We start from the raw sequence: 20,187 nt of genomic DNA on the forward strand, positions 1-20,187 counted from the left end.
ATTCACTAGACAGCAGCTGGTGAACATGGGATATTTTGTAATGCTAACTTCATTATACGCGTTTCATTTTACTCCCACATCCTTTATCTTAGTACACCGAGTCTTTCATGCCACGTAGCGTAATAGGAAACATAACACTCTCTGTGACCACTTTTATTCATTCTGTGTTGCGGTTTCCCGAAGCATCTTAACATATTACATTCTTTCTTTTATTTTTCCTTCAAACCACTTCTCATTATCCTCCTGTTACTTTCCTCTCCTCTGATCTTCTTTCGCTCCTGCTTCTCTTTATCTTCGCTCTGCTCTTCTTCCATCTCCTCCCTCCATAAGTATTTGTCCATGTGGTGGTGGTGGCGACAAAAAACAAGAGTAATGAATGAGTTAGTTACGTCGGGTTCAGTCTTATGCTGTGTGTGTGTGTGTGTGTGTGTGTGTGTGTGTGTGAAAGAGAGAGAGAGAGAGAGAGAGAGAGAGAGAGAGAGATTAAAATAACAATACAAACACAAAAGCAAAGATAAAACTGAAACACGTGATGAAATAAAACGAACAAAAAAGCTAACAAATGAACACACAGAAAAGAGAATAAAAAAAAAATAAAAGCAAGGAAAAGACTCGTCGAGAAAACAGAAAAAGAAAGTATATATATATATATATATATATATATATATATATATATATATATATATATATATATTATATATATATATATATATATATATATATATATATATATATATATATATATATATATGTATATATATATATATATATATATATATATATATATATATATATATATATATATATATATATATATATATATATATATATATATATATATATATATATATATATATATATATATATATATATATATATAAACTGTATTACTATAAAATATAAACCGTCGGGGGGAGAACTGAGTGAAACAGGAGGCAGGAGAGTCAGGTGGAAGGGGAAATACACCTCGCCAAGGGAACCTATTCAGAGGGGCCGGCTTCTCAGATCCAAGGGGCGATAGGAGCAGTGATATGGGGAGCTGTGTATGGAGAGGAGAGGAAGAGGGGGAGAGAGAGAGAGAGAGAGGGAGAGAGGGAGGTAAGTGGTCTGAGGGAGTCCTTCTAACTTCTCTTGATTCTATTGACTTAATTGAAAAATAACCGAGTATATTTGTTTTACTTTTTTATCGTTCGTATTGTGTCAAGATGTGTTAGGAAATAGGCTTTGGTTCTTGGCCAGGTTGTAATGCATTGAGATTCATCTTTAATATCCTTCTTTCACCCCTAATATACATGTTTTTTTTTTCCCCTTCTATTTCTTTCAAGTCTGGTTGTTTATTTTCCTTTTTCTATATATCCTTACTATATTTTTGTCTATTTTACTTCCGTTACTTATGTATATCTTTTTTCTATTTTATTCATAACACTCCACAAAAGAAAAAAAAATCCCTTCTAAAAACATAATATAATCAATAAATAACTTAACATGTAATTTATGCACGTAAAACTGTGCTAAAGTTAAGACTAGAAAGAAACAAAAAAACAGTATCGGAGAAATAGGTTACGTGGTGAATAATGTTTTGATAGAAAATAGAAGGCTAGGGTGAAAAAAGCGCGTTGGTTGCTGAAATGTGTAATGAGGTGAAGGGCGCGAGGCAATAGGGTGGATGACTGGAATATGAGGCTGGCAATGGAGCGCGAGAGGGGGCATGAGTCAAAGAGAATCTGCATTTTTTAATCTAAGCCTCTGTGCGTGTATGTGTGTGCGTGTGTGTGCGTGTTCGGGGAAGAGTAACAGAGTCAAGATTTTTATCATAAGCTTCTGCCTGTGTAGGTTCTAGGAAAGGGTCAAGGAGTCAAGGATACACACACACACACACACACACTCACACACACACGTCAATATGATTTTTACCCAATCTGTACAAACAACCTTTACTTCAATAACCAAAGAACAAAACAAACAAAAAAAAAAACAATATCAAACTACACAAAAATTCAAAAGATATTTAAATAGGAATCACAAAAACTTACAAGAGTAGTTGACCATTTTTCCCTTCATTTAGACATTCCCAGTAAGCGAAGAGAGCAATGGGATCTGTGGCTAAATCCCCTTGAGAGAAACTTAATCATGGCTTTGGGGGAGGCTGCCTGTAAAAGCCTTAAGAAACATACGCCACACGTCACGTCGAGAGAAGCGAGTAAACACACACACACACACACACACACACACACACACACACACACACACACACACACACACACACACACACACACATACACATACACACACACACACAAACAAAAGCCTGGAAGCTACAATATCACTCTCGGTTTTATGATATTTACCAAGAAATGGACGTGAATCTTGTAAGTTTTTTCTTCTTTTTTCTTTCATTTACTCGTTGTCTATTTTCTTTCATGTCCTACGGGGGGATAGACTAGCGCGGGAAATCACACACTGACGAGAGTAAGAAAGTTTTTGTCTCGCTGCTGACAAGGAGCAGCAAAAATGATGTTAAAAGGAAATCCATCTAACTTTTATTGTATATATATATATATGTATATATATATATATATATATATATATATATATATATATATATATATATATATATATATATATATATATATATATATATATATATATATATATATATATATTATTCAACATTTATTTATGTACACGCCACTTCAATTAGATAAATTTAATTCTCATGAAGTTTAACTTAAGACCCCGCTAATAGCTTTAGAATAATTCACTTTATGTTAAGTAGATTATGAGGAACTTACATTAAAATTAATAGATTTAAAACACGGCTACTGAAAAATTATATGATGGACGTGCATATAGAGACGCCAAGAGAGAGAGAGAGAGAGAGAGAGAGAGAGAGAGAGAGAGAGAGAGAGAGAGAGAGAGAGAGAGAGATTAAGGGACAGATGAAGGTAAGTCGGAGTGAGGGGGGAAGGGGAGCACGTTCTCTCTATTACAGGATTTTGCTTATAAATCTTGGTGGCAGCTGTAGAGGGTCCTGCTCTTCCCCCCTCCTTTTCTTTCCCTCCTCCTCCTCCTCCTCCTCCTCCTCCTCTTCTTCCTCCTTTTCTAGTTTAGGCACAAACACAAAAACTCACACACACACACACACACACACACACACACACACACACACACACACACACACACACACACACACACACACACACACACACACACACACACATAAACATACACACAACATGTTAAATCTGTGGAAATAATTAGAATAAGGATAAAATAGAGATAGACGGATAGAGCAGTATATAGATAGATAGATGGATTATTTTTAAGTCGGCGCGCTGCCTGTGTGTCTGCTTGTGTGTCTTTACTGATTCTTGGCACCCGATCCTGGGGAATGTTTACGTTTTTGGCAGTTTTCACGTCGACATTTGTTAACTCTAATATTACATTCCGTTAAATGCGGAAAGAAAGCGAACGCATCACTCACTTGTTTTTCTTTTTTTTTCCTGAATTTCTAGGAGGTATTAGGTAGCTATTTGTTTCGGACAGAAAGTTGGTTCCGTGTCATTCATCTCACCTACGGGAGTTAGTGATGCGTATACGGGAAGCGCAGCGACAATGTTTATGACGCACAAGTCAAAATGAAGATATAGATGATCAGTGTCCCGTTACTTTTAAAATCAAGCCTGTGATTAATGGCTGACTTATTTCATTGCATCTTGAACTTGTTGTTTTAATGCGTTTTAAATCTATGACAGTGTGAATACGTAGATTTTCTCATTTTTCATTATTCTGGAAGGATTTGTGCTTCCCCTTAGTGAGAGGGAGAAACATGGCAAGGAAATGCAATGATGATAACTAATCAGCAAGTTCACCACAGATTATTTGAGGATATTATGGTGGCGGTCGTAAATATCCAACATCTCTTGCGGGACGTGGAGGCCGTCACGGGATGATTTCAAGGGGTGGGAGAGAGAGAGAGAGAGAGAGAGAGAGAGAGAGAGAGAGAGAGAGAGAGAGAGAGAGAGAGAGAGAGAGAGAGAGAGCACTCACACGCCACTAATAAGCTTGAGGTAATCTCCTTGTCCACCTGCGCCTTGGACAAATCCTCACCTCCATCTTCTATCTCTTGCTGAACCACACCCTCGTACGCCTTTTTTCCCTCGCCCACTTCCCCCCTTTCCTGTCTTGCTTCTGCTTTCTTCTTTCCTTCTCTATCTCTTCATTGTCATTCCTCACTGCGTGCCTTCCTCTTTCCGTTCCCTCCTCAGATACATTACTGTGGTGACTGTAGGTTATGGTGATAATAAGTTTGTGTGTGTGTGTGTGTGTGTGTGTGTGTGTGTGTGTGTGTGTGTGTGTGTGTGTGTGTGTGTGTGTATGTGTGTGTGTGTGTGTGTTAATGAACTCTTATAGTTTATATGACTGTCATGGTTTTATGCATTTTCAGTATTTGGAGTTCTGTGCCTTTACTAATATTGGTTTTAATAGCAAAGAAGATTGTGTGTGTGTGTGTGTGTGTGTGTGTGTGTGTGTGTGTGTGTGTGTGTGTGTGTGTGTGTGTGTGTGTGTGTGTGTGTGTGTGTGTGTGTGTGTGTGCGCTCATAGACCCCCTAGAGGTATTATTGCTTCATAGTGAAACTACACCAATTTTTGACGACACGGAAATGTGACTCTAGCAGAGAAAAAACGTGATACAATGTTGTTCTCGTCTGAATTTTGCGCAATTATGGCTGTGAGTGAGAGAGACCTTCAGATATTTTAAACCTACTAGTGAACGCGAGCATATGCTTGACGACGTACATTTGTGTTCAGCCACTGTACAAAAATACGGCTGGAGGTACACGCAAGCCGGGTTCTAAAGATTGCTCACGGAGTCACGCACACTGTAATGTTTGTTTTTTGCCTTTCCTTCTCTTATATGATGCGCACCCACTGGCACATTTGTATCGCGTTCCTAACATTGCTCGCAACACCATCACTGTTCATTGTTATTATGTTATCGTCAGAAATGATAACACTAATAGCAATATCGATGAAATGAGTGTAGCGCTCACTGCTCACACCCAGACACCAATCTACAGACACACACACACACACACACACACACACATGTAGGGTAAACTGTGCTATTGGAAACCCGACAACTTACACTTGACGACCATAAATTAAGGGAGCTAAGGCGTGGTGGCGTCACAAGGGCAATCTGCAATGGTGCTCAGAGGTAACCCAACACGCCCTCATACCCACCGCCGGGACGTGGGCGTAGGGCGTCTTGCCTCTATGGTCCCGTCCCGCTAGGAGGCAATGAGAGAATGACGTCGAGCCGCTGTCATTACTCCAATCTTTCCTAGCACTGTTATTATTGTCAGTATTATTATAGAAAATCATGTAAAGAGCCACACTGAAAAGACTTGACTGGAATAAAAAAAAAATAGATTAAAAAAATAAATAGAACACAGTGAAAAAAACATTTAGTATCGATCAAGTCCACAACGTTGCATCACATTCTTAGAACGTACACAGCAATTCTGTATTGGCGAATGCTTTAGGGTAGTCCTCTCTTTCTTCGCCCTCAAAAGTATACCATATTCACATAAGCAAAACAACACCTGCTTCCTTTTTTCTGCCTCAACAATTCGTGCAAGAAACGGGTCACTCATCCAAGGAATGTCGCCGTTTGTTTGTGTTTCGCGGGAAGGAGTGTGACGCTTGGTAATGAATGGCTTAATTTTGGCTAATGAGGGGCAGGATGCAAGGGGTGGAAGGCGACACTGAATGGGAGGAGGATGAAAGATGAATGAACAGGTGAAGACGGAGTAGAGAGAGAGAGAGAGAGAGAGAGAGAGAGAGAGAGAGAGAGAGAGAGAGAGAGAGAGAGAGAGAGAGAGAGAGAGAGAGAGAGAGAGAGAGAGAGAGAGAGAGAGACGGCTTTCATAATTGACAAAAAAGACTCGACTGTACAAAACATTAAGAGAAAGACAACGCGACATGAATTACAGTGATAAGTATAATTGATAACATTGTAATTGAAGCTAATATGATCAAATAATAAAGGGAAATAGACAGACAAACACAGACACAGAGACATGCATTCAGACAGGTAAAGACAAGCAGACAGGTAGACAAAGACAGGCATACAAGCAAAGGAGCAAGGACACTCACACAAAGACGGATAGAGACACAACAATCAAGTGAAGGAGAAACTCTTGGAATGCATTGAGGCTTGAGAACTTAGTGCATTAGTCAGAAGAGGTCAGGGTGCTAGACTTGAGATCCGCCTCCTGCTTCCACCTGGCTTTTATATCTTGCTTACGACCCACGCTTTGCCTTAACGACGCCAGGTGCTAAGAGGTCGTCGGTAGTGGGACGAGTATTTTGCCATTTCAAGCTGCTGGTTATTGCATGTACTTGACACATTATGAAGTCGTCACCTCGAAATTTAGTGGTGTATTTCATGAACCCTTCCCTTGTTGATGAAAAGAGAGAAGCGATGGATTAAGAGGATGAGAAGCAGCAGGAGTAATGGTTGTCATGCCCTTAAAAGCTCCCTCTATCAGTACCACTAGGGACAGGAGCTATCAACAGGGATTATGGACCGTGTAAGATGAAGATAATTTAGCTCAGTATGGGAGGATACCTACAAAAGGGAGGTGAGTCAAGACTGGGTGATGCAGGTGATGCCGGCGCGTGAAGGAAACTGCTGATAGGTTAATAAGTTGGTTACTGGGAAAAACACCTTTTTTAAATTATTTTTTTTATTATTATTATCTTGATAGTAGCTACTTATTATCATTCTATAAGTAGGTACTTTCACGAAGGAAACTGCTGATAGGTTAATAAGTTGGTTACTGGGAAACACACCTTTTTTAAATTATTTTTTTTTTATTATTATCATCTTGATAGTAGCTACTTATTATCATTCTATAAGTAGGTACTTTCACGAACTTCATTCCCTTTGGCTATGATAATTCCTTTTTCTTCGGTATTAATACATCCTCGTCTCTTGATACATCCTCTTGGTTGATCATCTTGGTTGACCTTTTACCGACGCACATCACTCACCAGTTCGCCTTTGAGGATTCCTGCCGCGCATAAGTGAGACCATATGATTAGTTACAGCGTGGGAGGTGTAAGGTTATGTGTGGGAAGCGTTAGTTAGCACATCACCCTTTGTGTGCTGCTGCGTGGTCGTAAAGCAAACATTAATCACTAGCGGATGTGACAACTTAGATTATTCGTCGAGGATGAAAACGCAAAACTTGAGGTATAAATTCAAACTGTCAAGAATTGGACTTTGGTATACATTGCCTCCTGTTAATGGAAGGATAAAACGTGAGGCAATAAACCAGAAATTATTATCTTTCTCCTCCCCGTCTCTCTTCCGTATCTCCTTTCATCTCCTCTCTCTCGCCATCTCTGCCTCTCCCTTTCCCTCCTTTCCTTCGATGTAGCCGCTAGAGGCAGGTGAACGAACAGTTACTCTAAACTGTTGACGTTAATTGACTGTAAATCCAAGTGACCCCCTTCACCCAACTGTGCTTACTGTCTTGCCGAGCTGTGCAGGGGAAAGCGGCGGCGACTGGCAGGGAGGATCAGACAGCCTGACACGGTGATTGCCTGACTCTTCAACTGTGATGTGACGGGGAAAAAAATAGAAGTACGTAATGTGGCGATGCATTCCATTGTTCTTTGTCGGTAATAATGTTGAGGTAATATATAGTGTTTTTGTGAGGAGGCTTTACAATCCCATCATCATCAAAATAATTATGACAATCATCAGTCCTCGGGTGACAAGACCCTGTCGTAATCCCGTCACACGTTCCATCATCTCAAACACCGCCTGCGTCCTTGGCTTTGCGACGCGTCTGACTGCCGGGATGAGGTCCGTGATTGATGAATTTTTATGCGTTTATATAATAAAGCGAGTGCCGGCGGCGGGGAAGAGGGAAAAAAAAGGAGAGAGAGAGAGAGAGAGAGAGAGAGAGAGAGAGAGAGAGAGAGAGAGAGAGAGAGAGAGAGAGAGAAGAGGAGACAGGATGGGTCACGACAGCCAAGGCTGGAAGATGACGCTTAATGAGGCAGCGACACTCCCGTCCGTTCGCTTGACTCACCCGCGGCAAAAACTGGTCCACCCGGGAGCGAAACGAGCCTCTCCTGTGCTCTGCTACACACACACACACACACACACACACACAGCCTCTCCCCCCGTGGAAACCTGCACGGCATAAAGGGAAGCGCCGGTGTTTGGACGAGCGAACACCAACAAGCAGAGGTGTGGTGGCTAGAGGGGAAGACTCAGCAGACCGAACGCTCGCCATTATCACTTCAAAGAGTTTTAATTACGTCAACAGTCGGCACGAGGTTCGATCGCCATCACGGGACAATGGAAAATGAAGGGGAAGAATTATGAGGGGCTCAGCGACTTGCTCTGTAAATATACAATGTTATGCCCAAGCCAAATATTTTGAAACATCACTTATAGTTTGTAAATATGGACCATTTGGCCGTCGCTTCAAATAGCATAGAGTGGAGGGGAGAAGGAAGGGAAGGGCGAGGTAGGGGAGTTAGGAAGGGGAAATAAAGAGGTAACAGATACATTACTCTGTGACAGTACGAGTATATGTAGAGAGCGATAACTTGTGGTATAGTAGTGACGTGTGGAACTGCCAGATGAGCTGCTTTGTCTGTTTGGAGGTAAGGATGTGATGAAGTGTGTTTGCTGAGAATTAAGGCTCATGAGTTGAAGTGAATAGCGCATTGTTTGTATTGTTGAAGTACAAGCCGTGGAGCGAGTATATTCCGACGTTTTGCACTGAAAAGTCTAGGCTGGGTGGTTGTTAGGGGGGATACGTCAGAATTCGTTCTATAGTTTTCATTTCAAATAATGATTATGATTATAAGGTAACATGAATGCAAGTTGATATATGAGCAGGGGTTTGTTTTACGGTGTGCGTGTGTGTGTGTGTGTGTGTGTGTGTGTGTGGTGTGTGTGTGTGTGTGTGTGTGGTGTGTGTGTGTGTGTGTGTTCGAATTCTACCGAAGATTTACGTTTTGAAGATTATGATAGCGAAACTCCATGTATACCATTACTACCATTACTTGTAGGACAGATATAGCGTGCCCTCTTTTTACATTGTGAGGAGTGAGCATTTCCCTGAGCAGCGGTGACCTTGGAGCGCTGTGTCGCGTCGTCGGCGTGGCAGGAGCGGGGACACTCTTCCTTCTTGACGCACCGCCTCGGACACATTCCCTAAATCTCCCTTAACGACACCTGGAAGTAACAAAGAGCTGTGTGTTGTTAGAGGATTAATGGCGGAAGTGGTGGGCAGGGGATGGCGGGGCGGGTCACCGGGAGGGCAGAGGAGGGAAGGGAAACAAGGCGGAGAGGGAGCAGGGAGTCTTCTCATGTAGCCACAAGCAAACAAACGTACAAATCCCTCAGAGTCATCCAACGGGTAGATTTCTCGACTCGTTGTGTGTGTGTGTGTGTGTGTGTGTGTGTGTGTGTGTGTTTTACGTACACTAATATGGCTTTAAAGGAAGCATATATAACGCACACAGATCCATAGGAAGACAAGGGTAAGATATACAGAAATGTTGTGGCTTTCTTTATATATATATATATATATATATATATATATATATATATATATATATATATATATATATATATATATATATATATATATATATATATATATATATATATATATATATATGTTTTTTTTTTTCTACACGTATATATTTTCTCCATTGTTTTCAGTATAGAGTCTAGTCCTCCTTCAGCAGCATTACAATTAGGGAGTTTTACCCTCTGTGCACTAAGAAATAACTATGTGCAAGAAATTTTCATGAACTTTAAAACGATAACACCATAGATATTATGTACTAGAGGAAGAAAAAAAATATGGACATAATAGACACTAAGAAACAATACCGAGCGTCGGGAGAGTAAGAGGACGAGGTAGTGGAAGTGTGATGTGATGCTTGGTGAGCGTCTTGGGATGAAGGATGCTGCGTAACCTGAGTGATGAGAAGAGGGGCGTTGAATTTCAGGGGGAAAGGGAGTGATGTGAGATGCTGGAGAAAGAGAAAGAGAGAGAGAGAGAGAGAGAGAGAGAGAGAGAGAGAGAGAGAGAGAGAGAGAGAGAGAGAGAGAGAGAGAGAGAGAGAGAGAGAGAATGAATAAATGAATGATCTATTATTACTATCTACTACTACTGTCTATTACTACTTATATGTAAAAACACGCGAGTATAATTATAGTGTTTGCAAGACCATATATACGATATAATTACGTGTGTGTACAGTGCTATTGTAAGCTCCGCCACACACTGGTATTGATGTATACAGAGAAGAAAAGAGAGACCCCCCCCCAAAAAAAGAAAAAAAAACACTTATGAGGCAACAAACAAAGCGTAAATTCACGACATCAAGTTATATAAAAGCTGCCACGTGGATTATCGAACTGCCACCTTGTATACGATCGACACTTCCCTTACGGCTTCCCATCGAGGCGGCGGAAAGCAGTGCAACGCGTCAGGAAAGAATAAAGGGGGAGAGAAAAAAGAAAAAAAAAAGAAAAAAACAGCGCGTTACGTGTCTTGTTACTGCCTCGTGTCACTACTTTCCCACTCGCCGGACCGCTGCTCGCTACACCATTACCGGCAATAATTTCCTCGGCGTGACACTAAGCAAATTAATACAGTAACACAGAATGGACATAAATCAACCTGAGCGGAGGCGGACAAAGGACGACAAGTAATATATTCCAAGAGGCAATTACATAGGGTGGAGTCAGAGTCGAAAGGTGCAAAAAAAAAAAAAAAAAAATGTCATGTCAACTAATTAAAAGCTTAAGGGAAAATGTATTGTTGTCAGACACCTTTGTGAGGGGCAGGCCATTTGTGAGTCATATTTTCGTAGTAAAGCATGCAAGTTGATGTGTCGAGGTCGTGACACCCTGACTGATTTTCTCGTCCTTCTACAATGTGCAGTCCATCTCTTTTGTTTTAAATATTCGGTGATGCAGTGTTAGGTATTGTTTTATTTTCATTAGTTATTGTTCTCATGCCTTTTCTATTGAATTTATCCTACAACTAACCCTTCAACATACATAAGCACTGCCCTTAACACCTGACTTTTTACTTGCTTATTCTTTCTGCAAATTTTTCCTCTCTTTTCCCTCGTTGTAGTGAGAATCCTCCTTTCCTTGTGTCATATATTTCCACATCCTCCTCATTAGATCTCTCTCTGTGTTACAAACTTGCGTAAATTCTAATATCTCTCCTTCTATTGACTTTCATATAATTTTTCCTCTATTCCTCTCCTTTTCTCTGCTACATTTCGCTGATTTTCCTCGTTCCCAGCTTCCCTCCACACTTTTTGCACGTCTTCCTCCCCACCCACCCTTTCTCTCTCTCTCTCTCTCTCTCTCTCTCTCTCTCTCTCTCTCTCTCTCTCTCTCTCTCTCTCTCTCTCTCTCTCTCTCCACACTTCGTCTCCCTCTGCAACCTCCCATCTACCTCATTCTTATCCATCATCTGTTTCTCGCCCTCTCACCTCCTCTCCCCTTGAGTCTCTCCCTCCCTTCCCCTCACTCCGTCACATGCCAACCTTCTCCCACTCTATGTCCTCCCGTTCCTCTCCCTGCCCCTCCCCTCCCACTACTCCCCCGCCACCCTTCCCGTAGCCAATAGCGTCAAAATAAACCCCCTCATCTCCTACTTCCCCCGTGGCCATCATAACGCTAACCGTCTCGGCGACATAAAGTTCACCGCTCTGTGCTTTTGCTTCCATAAGTGAGCCTTAAAAACGGTCTTCATTTAGCACTACATTACCTAAAGTTCCTTCCGCCTCCGTACAGTGCCAAGGTCTGCAAGGGCCGCTAGGGGGAGCCAAGTAGATGCCGTGTGTGTGTATGTGTGTGTGTGTGTGTGTGTGTGTGTGTGTGTGTGTGTGTGTGGTCTTAGTGAATAATGTATACGACAACTACGAGAAGTGATTGCTTTGTAGCGCATAACACTAAGTAGATAAATAAACTAATAATAGAGAATGCTTATGTGAGAGTTTTTAATATCCACCGACTAGAATGGTGTGTGTGTTTGTGTGTGTGTGTGTGTGCGTGTGTGTGTGTGTGTGTGTGTGTGTGTGTGTGTGTGTGTGTGTGTGTCTGTGTGTGTGTAGGTGTGTGTGCACTAATGTGTCTTCCATATGGTGCGGTGTGGCCCAGCAGCAGCAGCAGCAGCAACAGCAGCAGCCGCCTTTCCTTCGTGGGAGACTAGAGGCACCAGGAGTCCCGCCCTTTGTACTGGTTCTGTTTGTTCCGTTGCTCTCAGCGGTAATGGCTCTCTCTTGTGTCTGGTTCGTCTTCCTCTGCCTTTCTCGCTCTTTCTCGCCGGATGCTTGCTTGTTCTGTCGCTTGTGTGTCCATGTGTGCGTGTGTTTATGTTGGTCTTTTGTTCGCCTGTGTTCCGTCGCACTCAAAACGTTGTATATTTCAGAATTTTTGTCTTTTTATGAAAGTTCTTTTTCATATTGTTTGCTCAAGTTATCTTAGGTTGGTTTTATTTGAGTTAAGAAGTCTTACTTTTTTTTTTTTTGCTCATCTTGTCTTTGTGTTATCGATCAGATTGTCTTTTTATTCCTCAGTTTCTTTTTCAATCGAAGCTTATCACTTGTGTATTATTCCTATCTGTGTGCATCCTCACCACCACCGCCGCCACAACCACCACCACCACCACCACCACCGCTTGCTCAGTCTTCTCCCGCCCCGCCCAGTGGTCTCGGCGCCGCTACGTCAGCTTCTCTATTACACACCGTTAATTGAATACTCAGTTATTTAAGTCACCTAGAGATGCCACGCCCATACATGCGGTTATTCTCTCTCTCTCTCTCTCTCTCTGCAATGTGGCATGTAATTGTGATATCAGTATACTTGTAGTTTCTGGCGTCTTGGAGATCATATCTGTAATGATGATGAATTGGCTCAAATGCAGCTGATTGGCCGATACGTGATCCTTAACTTACCTCATTGGAACACCTCTTAAGTGCCTCCTCCTCCTCCTTCCTCCTCCTCCTCCACCTTCTCCTCCTTCTCTCCCTCCTCCTCCTCCTCCTCCTCCTCCTCCTCCTCCTCCTCCTCCTCCTCGGCAGCATGACCTTAGCAGACACCTTTGGGGGTACAAGGTCTTCCGTTATGTTATTAACTTTTTCCTTGAACGTTTCCTCTGTTTTATCAATTCGACATATGTAATTCTTATTTCTCTCTCTCTCTCTCTCTCTCTCTCTCTCTCTCTCTCTCTCTCTCTCTCTCTCTCTCTCTCTCTCTCTCTCTCTCTCTCTCTCTCTCTCTCTCTCTCTCTCTGATACATTCTACCTCACGCTCACAAATTTAACACACTGTTACGCTTAAGCTTGAATATGTAATTAGTTTAATGCCCCTGGAACTTTGTGCTTGTTTTTCTCTATGTTGGCAGGACACCTGGAAAAATTATCTGTATCCAATTTCCTTGTATTTGTTAGAAACGGGATAATTGCGTCCGGTCTGGAGCAATGCAAATGGAGAGGGAGACAAGGTGGAAGAAAATGATGCTCTGGGAGTTGGAAGTGCTCTAGTGGTGATGGTAGTGGGTGAGAGGACCAGGGAAGGGAGTGGCTGTGAATTTCAGTGGAGGTGATGGAGTTGGAGTGTCTGTGTTTAGCATGCTGTGGTTGGAACTGTATTGGTTTGTCTCAGAGAGCATGTAAGTGTTCTTTTGGTGATGCTAAGGTGTGAAGTATGTTTTTCCTGGCACAAATGCATATCTTTATTGTATATTTAGAACCAAAACACTTATGAAAACAACTCCAATCGAACAGAAATGAAAGATTCTACAGCAATAGCAACTCAAAGTGCCAAACTACATGAAACACTAGAATTAAGCAATACAGCGAATATGCTGCTTAAGTTGGGGCTCCCATTGTCTAATAATCTTGTACAGCCCACGGAGATCCTCACCTCGCAGCCAAAAGAATAAAAACCCTTGAAGGGATTAAGCTGGGAGATAAAACTGCCACCACCTTGACAATGGCAACCATGGAGAACAGTGAATGAGGGGTACGAACGTGCGTTCTTATGTCTGTGTGCGATGCCACGCCTATTGTAAAGGTGCTCAGGGAAGGTTTGTGGGGTGCCTCGCCTCTCTCGTCTGGCAGCAGCTTTGTGAAACACGGTAAATCTGAGCCGCGGAGGAGGCATTGTTCCTCACCAGGCTGGTTCTGGCTGTCAGCCGGACGTCCCGCACTGTCAGCCGGTGCGCTTTATTAGCTGTAAATCGGGTCTGTGCAGTCCTGCTCGGGGCTGTCATCACCGGCATTTGGGAGCACTTTTTCAGCGTGGCGACGTCCCTGTTCCCATCGTCGCTGCCGCCGCCGCCGCCGCCGACCCCCTCCTGTCTCCGCCCGCAGACCGCCGCCGCCGCTGTACTTGTACTTGTTGCAGTGACGGTTTATCCTAAAAGTCTGAGCTCATTATGATAAGTTTTCCTTAAAGGTATTGCTAACTGCTTGAGGATAATAACTTTAATGGGTGGTGGAGGAGCCGTGCCTGCGAGGGGAGCCGGAGGAGGCGGCTGGCGGGCGCACGAATGTCACGCCGCGTTTGCTGGCTGCTCCCACCGGCTCAATTACTTGTTTTTCGACGGCAATTTTCGGTGAATGTTGAGTAATTATCTTTTTCTACAACATGATGAGCAACCTTAAGTGTTCCGCATTTTCCAGGTCTGTGAGGCAGCGTGGCGGATGGAACAGCGGGAGGGTGGTGGGGAGAAGGGAAGACAGAAAGGGAGACAGAGGTGGAAAGGAGGTAGAGGATATCGGAAATATGCAGGAGAAATGGAAAGGGGATGGAAGTCTGTGGTAAAAAGCGATGAATGAGTGAGATAAAAAAAAAAAAATAAGAACTGCTAGGAGAGGTGGGTTGAAAGAGAAAGACTATATATTGTAGTAGGTAAAGACTGTGGAGGCGAGAAGAGAGATGGTGGGACTTTTGAATATACTTAGCCATACTCCATTACTTTAAGGAAATACATAGGCTAACCGATGCTTGAAAAAAAAAAAGAACAAGCAACATCATATCTATTATACTTATTACCATTCTTTTACCTTTGAGGAACTAATAAAAATAACTGCAAAAAATAAGATTGAGGCAATAACAACAGGAAGAAGAAGAAGCATAGGAGCGAAAGAGGAAAAGGGAAAAGGCATAAAGGAAGTGGAGGAGAACCGTCCGCCCCTTGTGTGGTTTATGAAAATTTTTGCTCCGTCAAGATGCGATTACGCGGGACACCAGACCGGAACGCGGCGTCTAGTTAACCAATTTACGAGCGAGTGTGATATGATCTCCCGGGGACAATGACAGAATATTGCCCCTAATGCTTAACTTCTGCTGCTCGGCCTGACTGACTGGCGGGGACATTCTGCCGAGGACCTTAATGAGAGCCAACCCCGTCCCCCTCCTTGCTCTTTTTGTCCCTCAGTGTGAGTCTTATTCTGTGCTCGCGGTGGCCTTTTTGCTTCCTTCTGTCCGTGTGTTGGGTGCTCTCTCTGTCTGTGTGTCTCTGTTGTCTGCCTGCTGCCTTGTCTTCACTGTCTTAGTTTGCGTGATTCCTTGAGTCTTCCTGTTTGTTTATTTGTATGTTTTTACTTGTTTGTTTGTATTCCTGTTTGTTTGTTTGTTTTTTCTGGCTGTCTGTGCATCTCTCTCTCTCTCTCTCTCTCTCTCTCTCTCTCTCTCTCTCTCTCTCTCTCTCTCTCTCTCTCTCTCTCTCTCTCTCTCTCTCATTTCATAATCCTGGTTTTTAGTGATTTCTTTCCTCTCCTGACGTCGCATTTTCCTCATTATAGTTTACGTCTCATAATTTCATACTTATGTATCCACGCTGCATAATACACGTCCACAAATTAGGTTCATTTTCTTTAACACGCGTGATCCATCATTCAATTTATATTAATCTTTGCGCACACTAATACTGGGGCAATTTTCAGGTTTTTGCTTCATCGACGTTTACACGCCTCCTTTTCCCGTCTTATTTTCCTCTATTTTCATATCCTCCTTCTGCTTCATTGCGCCCGACGCCCTTCGACCCAGCCCGCTAACCCTCATTTCTTTTCAGTTTTCCTTCTTTCCTTTGTTTTCCGCTCTCTTCCCCGTGTTGTCTTCAGTCTTTACTCTTTCTTTCTCCTCTCCCCTTCTCCCCACTTTCCTCTGAGGGGAGAGGACGACCAGCTGTTTCCTGCAATGTGATACAAATCTCCTCCCGTCTGGCATGATTTGTTTGTGCGTCGGTTTTTGCAGTTTGTGTTTTACGGGCGCAGTGAGCGAGAGTGTCACGATCAGAGGCTTTGGGACCGAGGAGGAACACACACACACACACACACACACACACACACACACACTTGCTTGCCTTGGTGTCTGTCTGCTTATCTGTCCCTCTGTCTTCTGTCTGCCTGTCTTCCTGTTCACTGCTGTCGTGGTGTGTGTGTGTGTGTGTGTGTGTGTGTGTGTGTGTGTGTGTGTGTGTGTGTGTGTGTGTGTGTGACTACAAATCACAGACGCAGAGACGGAACTTGCATTTTCTAGATGATCTAATATGATGCTGTGACGTCGCTCCAGACCACTTCCTCAGCGTGACAGAACTAGAGGGTCGGTTCAAGTGGTTAGCGGAATGGAAAGAGGCGGACGTGGACTTTGGTGGTCCTGAGGAAGGCGGCGTTGAGAGGGGAGTGGAGACCGAGGAAAGAGGGGAAAAAAGAGACATAAATTAAGCCATTAAGCGGTAATGAGCGTCGTGGCGCTACTGTGGGCGGTGATGGATCCCCTATACCTGCTGGTGGCCGCGGCGGGAGGGTGGTGAGAAGGGAAGGAAGGAGGATAGGTGGGAGAAAGGAAGGAAGTTCGTAAGTATATGAATCTTAACTGATCTCGTTTGGTTTTGATTGGAATCATGTAATCTCTCTTGATGTTTTGGTGAAAGTAAATGAAGAGAAAATTATCTGCTTTTCCGATGAACACCATCAATTTTTTGTTGTTTGTTTTTCTTGGTAGAAATTACCGTAATTCAACTTGAATGGCTCAGCTTAGCCTATATATGGTGATTATCTGCTTTGCCTGCTTATTTTGTTTATTTCTAACTTTGCAATTTCACAGCTGCATAAATATGTAATATTGAAAAATGGAAGATACGGAAATATTCTTAATTAACGGATATTTATTGAATGAAATTATGGAGTTGAAGGAAAAGGAAGCGTCGTAATAAGAGCGCAGAAGAAGTAAATGTCTGCCCTGTCATGCGTAATAACGTGCCATTAGCCAAATACGGTGAACATCGCTCGCTGGAAATGAGAGAGAAATGTAGGACTAAAGCAGGATGCCCAAGTATCAGAGGCATCAACGGGTCGCGGGGGTTGCTTCCTGGACTTGTTATTTACCTCATTACAAGGAAATGCAAAGACTTCCCCATCAAATCATGCAGCCAACCATCAACGAGTCGGAGGTCTGTGGTAATGCACCAGCAAGCCTCATTACCCTGGCTCACTGGAGGCGTCGCCCAGTTATGCACAGGTTGTAGTGTCTAGGTCACTTTTTGGCAGACTTTTTCCCTCCCGCGAGCAATTTATTGTTTCCTGGTATAAATGTCAGAGCAGCGGGGAGTGGCGGGTACGGACTCCGGGAGTCAACAAAAACGCCCCATTGTCACAGGCTGTTAGTGATCCACCTCCCGACCTCTGACCCACCTTTCTTGACGTTAAGTGAAAAAAGCAAAAGTGCAAAAAATCTTCCGTCGCTTCATTGTACACGAACAGTCATCGCGACAATTGGCTCGATTGTGGCACCCGGTGTACATTCCGCTAAGGAGTGGTTGGTGCTTGATACTGACGGGTCTGTCTTGGATCTCAGGATCGCGGCGCTCCGTGGAGGGGTTGAAGCCAGAAAAAGCGAGAGATAGTGTGTGTGGCTTCCGACCCTGGGTTCATATGGCCCCCGTAGTGTTTGTTGAAGGAGGGAGGAGTCGCCCCGCCGCCACAAGGGAGTCAGGCAGCTGGCATAGACGTCCTCCTTGTTGTCTTTGCACTGTTTGTACAAGACGTCGTATGCCCTTAGGACCATAACGCCTCTTCCCTCCCCTCTCCTCCTCCTCCCCCTCCTCCTCCTCCTCCTGCTCCTCTGTCTTCCCGGTAGCACGCCTCGCCCCATGGAGAGACCCCTGAGGCTTCTTATCAAGGGCTAGAATTATGATCTGCTTCCTCGGGCGCGTCGTCATAGCAGGGAGGCGGACGGGGCAGCGGTAAAGCACGGCGCGCGAAACGAGGGGACTCTAATATAGATTATTTTCACGGGGAGTTTTGCCTTCCTCTGGCGGGCTGGCGGGCGGGGAGTGGACCGCGGTGATGGCGAGGCAAAGGGAGTGATGCAGTAAGGTGTGCTAACTCTTGAAAGCTGTCACGGCGGTGCATATACATACATAAGTCTGAAGTCTGTTTCGTTACCTTGTTGAGAGAGAGAGAGAGAGAGAGAGAGAGAGAGAGAGAGAGAGAGAGAGAGAGAGAGAGAGAGAGAGAGAGAGAGAGAGAGAGAAGAAGAAGAAGAAAAAAACAACTTAGGAAAAAAGGGATATTGAGAGCACGCAAAAATAACTCACATAAAAGATTCCACGCGTAAAGTAAAGCATGAGAACCAGCCGCCCAGCGAGACTGACGGCCCAGCATGTATACTTCATCGGGCATAAGAAAACCCACGATATTCTCTCCTTCTCCCTTGTACCTGACTCCTGGAGATAAGCCCGGCAACACCACACATATATGGACCATAGAGTAGAGTTAAGAGGTAATAAGGACGCAGGAAGAGAAGGAAGGGGATGATGAGGGTGGTGATGGTGATGATGTGATAAGGAGAAGGAGGAGGAGGAGGAGGAGGAGGAGGAGGAGGAAGAGGAGCAGGAAGGTGAAATACAGGATGGGGCAGATTTACTATACAATCTAAACATGGCGTAATTTTCCCTACCTTATCGTGATACACTTCCCTTATTTGTAGGTTGCAATTTAGTCCTATCCTACAGTTCCTTACTTCCTGAACGACTGACTCCTCATTCCTCATTCTTAGCATCATCTTTATCCCTCACGATTTTATTATAAGACTCGCTGTTTTGACTTTTCCTTCTTGGCAATTTGTACGGAAACCTGAATCACCACAAACTACAAAGAATGCAATACTGATATAATTCCCACCTATTCATGTTTTCTGTTTCCTCTGTTTGCTTTCACGTCGGCTTTTTTGTTTATATTTTCCCCACAATTTAACTTCCTATGAAATTCTGACCCCCATCCTCATCCCTTTGTAATCCTCAGTCCACCCCACCCACTCTTCCTTTCCCTCGACACTCGCTCTCCATTTCCTTCGCTTCTATCTTGTGAACCCTACACATCTGCATAAGGCGGGCTGTGGTGTCCTCTTGAGTGGCGGTGGGATGCTTGGGGACGGCAAATATGAGAGATCCTCGTCTCCCACAAGAACTAGGTTTGTTCATCCCTCCACTTAGGGCTTCGAGACTCAGATGGCTCGCTTTGTGCTCAGTACTTGGGAAAGCTTCGTGCTATAATGTATATCATGTAGTATAATTTATGTATCCAGGCTCTTCCTCTTAAGTGATGTATTTGTTTTTACTGAATCTCCTTTTCCACATATTTTTCGGTATTATTCCTTGACGTTACACTGAGATATTTTACCACCTCACTGCAGCGCACACTATACACTCAAATCCTGGCAGTGCAAACCTAATTATCAAGCAACATGACTACAAAATACGCCATCAGAAGCAGCGCAACACACACACACGGCAACCCAGGCATCACTTTGTTATTTTTTTCATCCTGGCCTGTCTTGGAAGGCTTAGGAAAAATGTGTGTGTCGCGCCTCCTTCCTGTCGGGTCGTCGCGGAGACCCTCGCCTTCCCGCTGCTGCCTCGCCGTTCCTCCCTCCCCTCACATTACTCTCGAATTATCCTCCTCCGTCTTTCCTTGTATACATTTTTATCATCATTTTCTCTGGCTTTGGTTAAAGGTTTCCCCCAGTGTTTGTTTCCCTTTACCCTCTGTAGTAGAATTGAACAAGGGAAGCTGCGTTTGAAATAAAGGAAAATGTGCTTGAAT

Source organism: Scylla paramamosain, chromosome 12, assembly GCF_035594125.1.
Source record: "Scylla paramamosain isolate STU-SP2022 chromosome 12, ASM3559412v1, whole genome shotgun sequence".
NCBI classification, from domain to species: Eukaryota; Metazoa; Arthropoda; class Malacostraca; order Decapoda; family Portunidae; genus Scylla; species Scylla paramamosain.